The sequence below is a fragment of the Pseudophryne corroboree genome, chromosome 5 (genome assembly GCF_028390025.1).
Source record: "Pseudophryne corroboree isolate aPseCor3 chromosome 5, aPseCor3.hap2, whole genome shotgun sequence".
NCBI classification, from domain to species: Eukaryota; Metazoa; Chordata; class Amphibia; order Anura; family Myobatrachidae; genus Pseudophryne; species Pseudophryne corroboree.
In genome coordinates this window covers 537,609,416-537,621,520 of record NC_086448.1, presented here as the reverse complement: position 1 = coordinate 537,621,520, position 12,105 = coordinate 537,609,416, and the positions used below count along the sequence as shown (strand labels likewise).

General features: G+C 47.2%; 1 non-coding gene across 1 annotated transcript; it reads left to right on the top strand.

Moving 5' to 3' along the window:
• Nucleotides 1–7,549: 7,549 nt before the first annotated feature.
• Nucleotides 7,550–7,618, top strand: TRNAR-UCU (transfer RNA arginine (anticodon UCU)). The gene has a single exon. It is a non-coding gene; the product is annotated as a tRNA-Arg (tRNA).
• The last annotated feature ends 4,487 nt before the right edge of the window (nt 7,619–12,105 follow it).

The following is a 12,105-nucleotide window of genomic DNA, read 5'->3' as shown; positions in this document are numbered from 1 at the left end:
GATAAACCCAACGCGTTTCGTCTGTTTGACTTCATCAGGGTTCTATGGTCCCAAACAAGCTACCCCTGATGAAGTCAAACAGACGAAACGCGTATATGCGTCCCTGACACGGGGAAGTGAGCCGCAAAGATCCCCAGCACAAGTGTAGCAGCCAAACGCTACATGGGACGGAGACGGGTGTCTGGTGTGAAGTGCAGCTGTGGACTGGACGGGTGAGATCAGCCGTGTTTACAGCTTCATTACGGCTTATACTAACCCCAATGATGCAGCACGCTGTGTATTAGGAATTCAACTGCTCATGTTATATAGTGATTAGACTAGGACGCCCGTCAGAACTTCTTCTGTAACCGATTTTGAGATTTCTCGGACAGGAGATCTTAACAGCAGCAGTGTGTGTTCAATCAAATCAGTATAGCGTGTTTTCCAAGGGACACTGATATCAATTATATTACGCCAAAACTGTTCCAGCGGAAGGATTAAAACAGCTATGGTCCATTAACGAGGATTATTGTGACCACATTTCCTTCAGATATGTCTGGGACCTTGAATTATCAGTGAATTTTTATTATTCATTCTAGGAGGATATTTAACGAGTGATAAGTGCTTTACTACTGTGGAGTAATGTGTATGATTGGAAAGACACATTTGTTTCAATAGAGTGTGTCCATTCATTGAAAGTGTATCCACTGTGCACATCTGTGATTTATTAAATAGCAGGGCTATTTGGAATGCTTAGATGTCTATTTGAGAGAATCAATTTGTATCTTTTAGAGAAATATATGTATTGATAATTTTCAGATGGTTTTATGTAAACTGATATTATTAAATTTTTAATAAAATTCTCTTTACTGTGGACAGCGCTTTCTACCTTGTCTTTAGTTTGCTAATTAATAAGACAGACACACAAAAGACAGACAAAGCATATATATATAAACAGTTAAAAGTCCGACAGGACATATGTCAGATATGAACAAGACCGACACACATTCATTGCCAAAATATAATATTACACATAACAGACAGTTATTAGACAAGTATTCTTACTCAGAAACAGGGCCATATCTTCAGTCCTGAGACTTGTAGTTCTGCTAACCACCCCTGTACACTCAGTCACGGTGTCGCGTCCATACCTGGACGCAACGCTCTCAATAGCTATTGCGGGTGGACGGGACTCATAGCGTCTCATCCTGGACAGCCCGCTAGCGCCTGCAATATCTACGGAGGGGTGCCGGGGGGGCCTTGCGCATATGACTTTAGCCTGTATGAGTTGGGCTTGCTAGTTAGAACGCTGACAGGTCTGGCTGGGACCTGTAGTTCCACGGATGAGGGTAGCGCCAGGGGTAACGATATTAACATAGGTGTGTCTTAGCTTAGACAGCATACCGTTGCTGGGGTGACGATGGAGGCGTCCAGGACAGGGTGCCCAGAAATAACGGGGAGACGGACGGGAGAGGGGTGACTGAGGGGAAGGGGTGTGCTGCAGGGACTGGGGGAGGTGTGGGGGGGTGGCCTTGCGCTTATGTCTTTAGCCTGTATGAGTTGGGCTTGCTAGTTAGAAAGCTGACAGGTCTCTTTGGGACCTGTAGTTCCACGGATGAGGGTAGCACCTGGGGTAACGCTATTAGCGTGGGCGCTTCTTAACTTAGACGGCATGCCATTGCTGGGGTGACGATGGAGGCGTCCAGGACAGGGCGCCCAGAAATAGCAGGGGGACGGACAGGAGAGGGGTGACTGAGGGGAAGGGGTGTGCTGCAGGGACTGGGAGAGGTGTGGGGGGTACTTGCACGTATGTCTTTAGCCTGTATGAGTTGGGCTTGCTAGTTAGAAAGCTGACAGGTCTGGCTGGGACCTGTAGTTCCACAAATGAGGGTAGCGCCAGGGGTAACGATATTAACATAGGTGTGTCTTAGCTTAGACAGCATACCGTTGCTGGGGTGACGATGGAGGCGTCCAGGACAGGGTGCCCAGAAATAGCGGGGAGACGGACGGGAGAGGGGTGACTGAGGGGAAGGGGTGTGCTGCAGGGACTGGGGGAGGTGTGGGGGGGGGTGGCCTTGCGCTTATGTCTTTAGCCTGTATGAGTTGGGCTTGCTAGTTAGAAAGCTGACAGGTCTGGCTGGGACCTGTAGTTCCACAAATGAGGGTAGCGCCGGGGGTAATGCTATTAGCGTAGGCGTGTCTTAGCTTAGACGACATGCCGTTGCTGGTGTGACGATGGAGGCGTCCAGGACAGGGCGCCCAGAAATAGCGGGGGGACGGACGGGAGAGGGGTGACTGAGGGGAAGGGGTGCGCTGCAGGGACTGGGGGAGGTGTGGGGGGGCCTTGCGCGCATGACTTTAGCCTGTATGAGTTGTGCTTGCTAGTTAGTTATATGTATGTATTGTCGGTCATTTATCTGTCTAGGTATGGGCTGTCGGTCTTTTATGTGTCGGTATTATTGGGGTCTGTTTTATGAATTGTCTGTCTCTTTTACTGTCTATGTATGCGTTGTCGTTTTTTTTGCGTGTCGGTCTAATGCACGTCTGACTTGTGTTTTGTTGGTCTTCTGTGTGTCTGTGCATATACTGTCGGTCTGTTGTGGTTCGGTATCATTGGTGTCTGATGGAGGACGTGTCGGTCTGTTTTGTTGTCGATGTATGCGCTGTCAGTTTTGGGGCTGTCGATGTGACTGTTGTATGACTTCTGAACTGTCGGTCTTTGTTCTGTCGGGCTGTTGGCCTTGTCGGTGTTTCCCTTGTCTATATGTTACCTTTGTCTGAGTTTTATCTGTCGGTGCTTCACCACTGTCTGACTGGTGTCTGGCTGTCTTCTGTTGTCGGTCTTTTCGCTGTCTGCATTCTTCCGGTCGGGTCCTCTGCGCAGGAGTGTGATTACGTCACAGTCACGCTCCCAGCAGACCGGGAAGTGGGGGCAGCTCTCAGCGGCGGAGTTTGCACTAATAGCCACTAAACAGACTAAAAGAGAATATATCAGTACACACAGAGACAAAATTAGCGGCTGCTGCAACCTGGAAACGGCAGTGGCGGTGTGTATCACAGCAGTCTTGAAGAACCTGGGACTACTTTGTAGTCCTCCTTTAGGAGAATAGGTGGGTAGTGAATGAGGGGGTGATACACTTATGGAGAATTAGGATGCCCAGAACAAGCTTGCAAAACACATGCACGGTATCCGATTAGGATCCATATGGCCGGGATCCCTTCTGTCAAAATACCGAAGCCGTGATCCGGGCACAGCTAAGAAGACCATTGCTGGAATCCTGAATTGGATCAGAATCCCAAATGGGATCAGAACCCCTGCGCCGAAATACCTACTCCTGGATTTTCGATCATTCCAGTCCTGGCACGCAGAACAAGTAAGCCGCAGGGGGGAGGTCAGGGTTAGGCTACGGGGTAGGGGGTGTTAGGGATAGGCTGCGGGAAGGGGGGTTAGGTTTAGGCTGCGGGGAAGGGGAGTTAGGGTTAGGCACCCCTGGGGTGGGTTAGGCTGCAGGTGAGGGTTAGGAGGAGGGAAGGGGGATTATGGTTAGGCACCCCCACGGAGGAGGCTGGGGAGTAGAGGTAGGGAGGGATAGGTTGAGGCTGCAGGAGGGAAGGGTTAGGAGAACATTGAGGGAAGGTAAGTATCATTACCTTTCCCCTGTCGGGATTCTCACTGTCGGGATGCCATAGTCGGTATTCTGACCACCAGCATAACAAACTCAACCCACATGCACATATGTTCCAAAAGTTTGTTTGCTCCAAAATGAGTGGTCTCTTTGTCTTAGTACTGGAGTACCTACTCATAGCATGCAGCAGTCATTTTCACAAAGTCAAATCAAATGTATGGGGTTGCTCATGAATTTTAGCTTACCCTTCCATGCTGCAGTGATATCCCTTGTTGCCGCATAACACATCATATGCCGTGCCCGGGTGATGATGTTGGTGGTGTGAGGTAGCCCGCAGTCATTACTCACCACTTCTGTGCTGGGATAATGGTTCCTATTGTTGCACTGCATAGAACTCCCAGAGGTCGGACACTGTAGTTGAGAGTGGATGCACCTATGTCAGGCATGTCCAAACTGCGGCCCTCCAGCTGTTGAGAAACTACACATCCCAGCATGCCCTGACACAGCTTTAGCATTCTCTGACAGCTGGAGGGCCGCAGTTTGGACATGCCTGTCCTATGTGGAGTAGCATCTGCTCGATGCACTGCGATCTAAGCGTTTCGCCTGTTCATCAGGACTACAAACTATTAATTTTATTCTATTTATTTTATGTTACATGTTTGTATTGTAAGTGTCTGTTTGTGTATACCGGTATTAGATACGTTTTTTTTTTTGTTTTGTTTTTTTAACAAAAATAGTGATATTAAATCCTTTTTTAATAAAATAAAATACATACATATTTTTACTACTGTTGTTCTATGAGTTACCTTTTTTTTCATTGTGGTCAGCGAGCAAGGGCTGGGAGAAAATATTTGAACCCATATTTATATAACAGTGACTGAGACTGACTGCTATTCACATGCTCCAAAATGTACATACAGATGTAGTCACACTTATCGTAGCTACATGGTGGGACCGTGCGCATGAGAAGTGCCCAATTCGCAGTGAATGGGGCGGCTAAATACGCAGCTCGGCTAGCCACGCCAGAGTGCCCACCCACGGCAGACGTAGCCACAATGAAGGGAGTGTGTAACTGAGTGTGGCTACCAGAAGCACTGCCTGTCCACACTATCTGACCCCCGGGACTCACTGCCACCTCGGCTATAGTGTCTGTTGCAGCTCCAAGAAAGCGTGAGTGGTGAACAGGCAGGCTAGACAGGGGAGTTACAGCGGGATGCAGCCGCACCTCACCCGCCAGAGCCCCATGTTCCAGTATACCTTAATGCCGGTGTCCCGGCTGTAGTCATGCACAGTTCATATAGTGAGGGGGAAATACTGGAATAGTTACCCTCAGATTGATGTGAGCTCTCTTACTGTCATTTCCCTTCCATTACTCTGTTCCTCACCACCCCGGGTAGTTTTAGCGTCAGTGCACGGAGTGCTCCGTAGGAATGGAGCAACGGGTCCCTGCAGTGTTCTTACTCGCCTTGGCCGTGGGAGTGCTTCCCGTGTGGTGCAAGGCCAGGTGATCCACGCTGCCCAGATGTCACAGCAGCGGGAGTGCAGCACAGTGGGGCAGATTTATTAAGCCTGGTGAAGTGATAAAGTGGAAGGTGATAACGCACCAGCCAATCAGCTCCTAACTTCCATGTTACAGGCTGGGTTTGCAAAATGACAGTTAGGAGCTGATTGGCTGGTGCGTTATCACCTTCCACTTTATCACTTCACCAGGCTTAATAAATCTGCCCCAGTGTCTCTAATGGCTGCAGCGGCGGAACCGTGGTGAGTATTCTAGGCGGCTGGGTCTCACAGTCACTCGTCTTGAGGAAGTCCCAAGGCATTGCGGGACGAAACGCATTGACACACACTCACGGGAACAACTTCACTGTACCACTGACACTGTGAGACCCAGCCGCCTAGAATACTCACCACGGTTTTGCCGCTGCAGCCATTAGAGACACTGTGCTGCACTCCCGCTGCTGTGACATCTGGGCAGCGTGGATCACCTGGCCTTGCACCACACGGGAAGCACTCCCACGACCAAGGTAAGTGAGAGCATTGTGGGGACCCGTTGCTCCATTCCTACCGAGCACTCCGTGCACTGACGCCAAAACTACCCGGGGCGGTGACAGCCTCACCACCGGGAACAGAGTAACGTAAGGGAAACGACGGCAAGAGAGCTCACATCAATCTGAGGGTAACTATTCCAGCATTTCCCCCTCACTATATGAACTGTGCATGACTACAGCCGGGACGCAGGCATTAAGGTATACCAGTACAACTGTTCTTAGACGTGGATACAGTGAAGCAGCTATCAGCAACAATTGTTTCAAATTGGTTTCAAAAGGACACAATAGTAACAGCTGCACATTTAGTATTTTATCATCCACGAATTTGTGGAAATACTAAGGATTATACCAACCATCCAATATTAAATATATGGGACATTTAGGGACCAGTCCCAATCAGTTAATTTAGCCATTTCCTTTTAAGATTGTTTTATTTTTTTGTTGTTTTATGTGTGTATAATTTCAAATTTATGTGTATTTTTTTTATATATAATTGAAGTCTCCCAAGCTTTTTCTGACAAGTGCACAGCCGATATATATACACCAATATATTTATATCTAAGTATTTCATAGCTTGAAGCGCAATGTTTTAATATATATCTGGCAAGCTGTCAAAGCCAGGTGCCCATGATAACTATAAAGGTCTCAGTATTTCTCGGCAAACTAGGCCGCAGTTTGCTGCCAGCCAGATCCAGAGTTCTGCTGTCCCAATCACCTGACCAGTCTAGCCAATCGTTAGTCACCCTGAGCAGACCTGCATCACCTGATGCTGCTCATCATATCTTAGTTAAGCCCTGGGTATTTATTCCATCAGCTGACTCACAGAAGACGTCTGTACAGTGTGTAGCCTAGTCATTACTCGGTGAAGCTAACAGTGCTCCTGCTGTTTATTCCCTGTGTATCCTGCCAGTGCAGTTTTGCCATTATCAGCTATAGTGACCTCCTGATCTGCTTACCATCAGTGCAGGTCATTCCTCAGGTTGCACAGTCGGTTGCTACGGACTATCTGCTTGCCTCACTCATTCCTGCTACCAACCAATCCAGGGTTCGGTTTTCCTGTGCAAATCCATCTGGGTGCTCCCAGTTCCTGGATTACAATACAACCCAGTAGAAAAATACAGTGATACAGTGCTATATTGATGTCCTAAACCAGTACATCCATTAAAGGGGGCATATGACATTTATGATATCCGGATCACTTCATGTCAGTTGATTTCCATCTCTGCCCCCCATTTGGTACGGCTGGTTGTCTATTTATGTTTCAATTGTATATTTTAATAAAAGGAGGGTTCTTTTGGCCCTAATTGGCTTCCATCTTTCTTTTTTAATTGCATACTCACCATATGAGTGATATTCATACTCAATATACGGTGTCACAGAGGGGGGAAAAAAAAAACCCTTACGGAAAAGAAACCTTTATGTGCTTTCTATCCTCCATTTTCAAGTAAGCATACACGTAAGGATCTATTACCGTATCTTCACGGCATCACTTTGGGTGACCCTATCAGAAGGTGGACGGCTCATTTCTCTTTTGGGACCATCTTCATCACCTAGTTCTCCCTTAACACAGTGGAAAGAACTTCTATGCTCATACAGGATTACACTATTATATTTTTTTGTCTCTTTTTCATGAACAATATGACATGAGGATCGTTTAAAACAAGGGGACATTTGGAGCGCAGAAAGTGAGACTGTATTTTTCTGTTTCATACAATACAACCCAGTATCAAGCCTGGTAAATCCATTGTCCAGTTCTGTCACTTTAGCATTTCTGGATTACTACATTTACTAGAGAGTGTCCCATACCATTCACAGCAACTACCCAGTATCCAGCCTAGTTAGACTGCAGTTATACTCATTCTCTCTACAGAAACCACTCATCTACCAACACCGAAGTCCCTGATGGTCCAGTGGCAGGATCTGGCACTCTCTGCCAAGGCCCGGGTTCGATTCCCGGTCGGGGAGGTTTACTGACTCTATTTTGCATTACATATCGGGTGGTATCCTCAAGCCAGCCAGTTTCACATATTCTCCAGACACTTACACTGACAAATATCCAGACCCGTGTTCACAAACAAATACAAGCGTGACAGAATCAGAGGCCGCCATTGCAGAACACTGGTTGGTGTCTAGGATATACAGTTGGTTGCTCCGGGTTGCTGAAGCAATTACAGTGCCTTTTTCATATTTCACCATACATTTGCCCTTTGCACACTGGACTCTCTAAGCCTTTTTCTCCAAGATGCTTATAGCAATGAGATTGCTTCCCAATTCTGGCATGAACAAGACGTCTTGGATGTCTGTAATAACTGTTTCACCTTAAATTATTAGATGCACTGTGATTGTCCCAAATTTTGAAGCAGTAAGGACTTTGTCTCTAACCCTTTTACTGTAATGGGTTCACATGCTGTAAGTGAATTGAACCATTCCTGATTACAACTGAAATGCCTAGTGGCACCCGAGTTCATGAACCAGCACTCCTTCTTGTGACTATCTGCTACATTTAATGCTGACTGTCACGAACCAATCACTCACCACTGCGGGTTCTTGGGTCCGTCCGTTGCCGGCGTGGTTGCTTGCGGTACTGTGCGGCCGTGTGGGGACGCGGCTTGGTCAGCGGCAGAGGTGATGCAGGTTCTGGGAGCCGGGAGTGCGGGCACCGAATGGCCGAAGATGCCGCTGTGTGTCTGCAGTATAGGAGGTGGCCGTGTTGGAGACCAAAGGAGCATCTGAGAGCACTTGTGAAACACCTGTGGGTAAGTGCAAGCCAATCCCGTGCTTGTGCTGCCTTTAAGTAGGCTGGGATTATGTTACTCAGTGCTTTGTTGTTTTTACTCTATGCCCTAGCTCTGTGCTCTCTCCGTGATATCTTGTGTAGTTCCAGTGGTCCTGATATCGCCTCCGCTCCCAGGGGTCCGCCTGCAGCCTTCACCACAAGAGGTCCACCAGCTCCCTGCTGTGCTGTCAGTTAATCGCTCTCCAAGTGGCAACAAGTGGAATCCCCGGAATCCTGTATGAGGTTTCTCTGTTCAGTTACTGCCTGCTATAATCACAGTCTGTGGAAGTTTCCACTTCATCCTGGTTCTCGTTCTCTCATCATCCAGTTTAACTCATTCTTCACCATTGTCGTCTGCTGCAGTATCACAGTGCTTCAAGTGTTATCTTCATAACTTGCAAGTATTCCATTCAGTATTGTGTTTTCATTATTGCTGCAATCAAGGACAATTCTTCACAGCCTTGCAGTTTAACCTTTAAGTTTCAGTACAAGTCTCTACAGTTATTAATTTATGTCTACGATATCCAAGTAACACTCCTTACAGTTTGGCACCATTCATTGCTTCATTTGGACAATTCTTCTTTCATTCACAAGCCTGTTTAAACTCATTTGTATGAACATTTCTTCAATGCATCTTTAAGACTGCTCCTGCTTATCATTATACCATTCATTGCAATATGTCAGTATACAGATGGTGACTAAATAACTGTCATTTAACTTATTACTGGAATTGTTGCCTTTAATAAATATATGAAAGGGAACTTTCTTCGTCATCCCTGTTTTCATCATACCCCAGCACCTACACCTTCGGTTGGTCCAGGGTTAACGGATTCGCAAAAACACTCGGCTCTGACAGTAAGCACTGGCCCCATGGATCCATCGGGTGACCAATTCACAGGAGGCGGTGCTACGGCAAACATCCTTTCCCGTCTGGAAAATCAGGAGTCCATAAAGACACAAATAGTTCAGTTTATGCAAACTATGGCAGATCGTTTGGAGGCTCTTCATACGGCTATAAAGACACCACAAGTTCAAGTTCCAGCTCCGGTTGTCTCGGCTTCCGCAACAGTTTCTCCAGTGATGGTGCCTATGCCTCGTCTGCAGTTGATTTAACCCCAAAGCTTTGCAGAGGATTTCTGAACCGATGCAAGATCCAGTTCAAACTGTTGTGTGCTAGTTTTCCATCAGCCCGTTCTAAGATCACATATATTATTGCCCTCCTGTCTGGCCAGGCCTTGGCGTGGGCGTCGCCACTGTGGGAGAGGGGAGATCCTATTCTCTCTAATTATAAAGAGTTCATATCATCCTTCCAGAAAATCTTCGATGAACCAGGTAGAACCACCTCTGCATCTTTGGAGAGTCTCCGTCTACGTCTAGGTTTACGTCCTGTTAGTCAATATATTATTCAGTTTTGCACGTTGTTTTCAGAGTTAAATTGAAATGAGGAAGCCCTGGTCGCAGCATTTTTGAATGGACTCTCTGGAAGAATCAAGGACGATTTAACCATTTGTGATGTGCCAACTAAGCTGGATGAATTAATATCCATCTGCAATAAACTTGATCTGCACTACAGAGAGCGATGTGTAGAGAAATCCAAGGCAGAGCGATCTAGTCCGCGCTATCGTCTCAGACCTCGACAAGATTATTTTTCATCTCAGTCTACTGTAACGACAGAAGAGCCTATGCAGATCGGGCACTCTCGCCTTACGGAGGAGAAACGAATTTGTCGTTGACAGGGTAACCTCTGCATGTACTGCGGGTCCTCCAAAAATGTCATTAAGTCTTGCAAACTCCGGTCGGGAAACTCTTGCTCCTAGCTTTTTCAAGAGAGTTTAAGCTAGGAGTTACTTTGGAATCACGTTCCGGGGAGGAGCCAACTTTGCCTATTCGTTTTGAAGTTCCGGGTTCTACAGTTAAAGTTTCTGCTCTCCTAGATTCCGGTGCAGCCGATAACTTCATCACCTCAGCCTTTGTCATACAATCTAAAGTTCAAACCGTGCCTTTGGAAGTAGCAGTTGCTGTTACAGCAGTGGATGGAAGTAAAATTCCAGACGGCATAATTACTCATCGAGCTGTATGTCTCAAGACGAAAGTTGGTGTGCTCCATTCTGAATATATTTCCTTCCTTGTGATTCCCAAAGCCTCTCATGATGTGATACTTGGATTACCTTGGCTGCAGAAACATAATCCACAATTCAACTGGCAAACCATGGAAATTCTTTTGTGGGGAGAATCTTGTGCCAAGGACTGTTTAGCTTCAGTTAAACCCCTCCGGTCAGTCGGTCTTCCCGAGTTATCTTCAGTCTATCAATGTTTTGTAGATGTCTTCAGTAAACAAGCGCCTGACTCCTAACCCCCCCCCCCCCCCCATTGTGAATGGGACTGCCCAATCGATTTGGTGCCGGGCAAAATACCTCCTAGGGGGCAAATTTATCTGCTGTCCATCCCGGAGACTCAAGCTATGTCTGAGTATATACAAGAGAATTTATCCAAAGGATTTATTAGATCATCTTCTTCACCTGCAGGAGCCGGATTCTTCTTTGTTAAGAAGAAGGATGGTGGTTTACGACCATGCATAGATTATCGCGGACTTTATGAGATCACTGTGAAGAACAAGTACCCATTGCCGTTAATTCCATGTCACGATCCGGGTATCTGGACGCCATTTCTTACCCATCAGATGCCTCCTAAGGCTGGCTCAGCGCTCCAGGACCGGATCCCATCTGTTATCCTGATGTGCATATTCCCGCATCCTCTCCTGTCTCTCTGGACGCTGTCACAGTAACGCCTTATACATCTGGCATGGCGTCTCCCGCGGCCTCCGCCGCCGTTCCTGAGCTTCTGCATTCAGAGTGGCGATTACGTCAGCCGCGACCTCCGCTGTGTCCGCGTGGTTGGATGTGCACCTGTCAGCCTGGCGTCTCCTGTCTCCGGTGGCCGGCGCCGCCATTACTGTTTTCCAGACCACATGGATTACAAACCAAACTTCCCTCCAAGTGTCTGCATGGGCGCAGCCATCTTGGATTCTGTCATCTGATCATATTCACCAATCTGCTGTCTGTATTATTAATTTGCATAATTGCCTAGCCAATGCCTTCCTTGCTGCAGGTATAAATAGGTTGTGCCTGAGCAAGGAAGGCGTCAGTGCTTTGGTTGTCAAACCTAGTTCCAGTTTGTCTCTCTCCTGTGAATGTCTTCCAGGTTCCAGCTCCTGTCTCCAGACTTCTGCTATAGAGACCCGCACCAGCATTCCATCTGCGGTGTAGCCTGACTCTCCGATCCATTCTGGACTCACCTGTTTCCAGCTACAACATCACCTGCTTCCAGCTCAGCTTCCAGCAGTGTACAGCTTCTCTTAAAGGGCCGGTGTCCTTTCTGCAGTTTACCACTCTCCACCGGTATTATTATTTCTCCGCTCTCAAATTCTACATTTCATCTATATTGCATCGCTCTCAAGCTTTATTTATTATTTAACTGGTTCCAGCCAGTATCCACTCCGTGCCAACACCTGTCTGGTTCTAACCAGTACCCACAGCAGCATTTTATCTACAGCAGTCCAGCTTTCCCTGGAACACCAGCTGGTACGACCCTGGGCTTTCCTCATTGCTACAGTTGAGCCTGGTAAGGACTTTCCAACTTGCAGATAATAAGAACTGTCTCATACCACCAGAGCTCT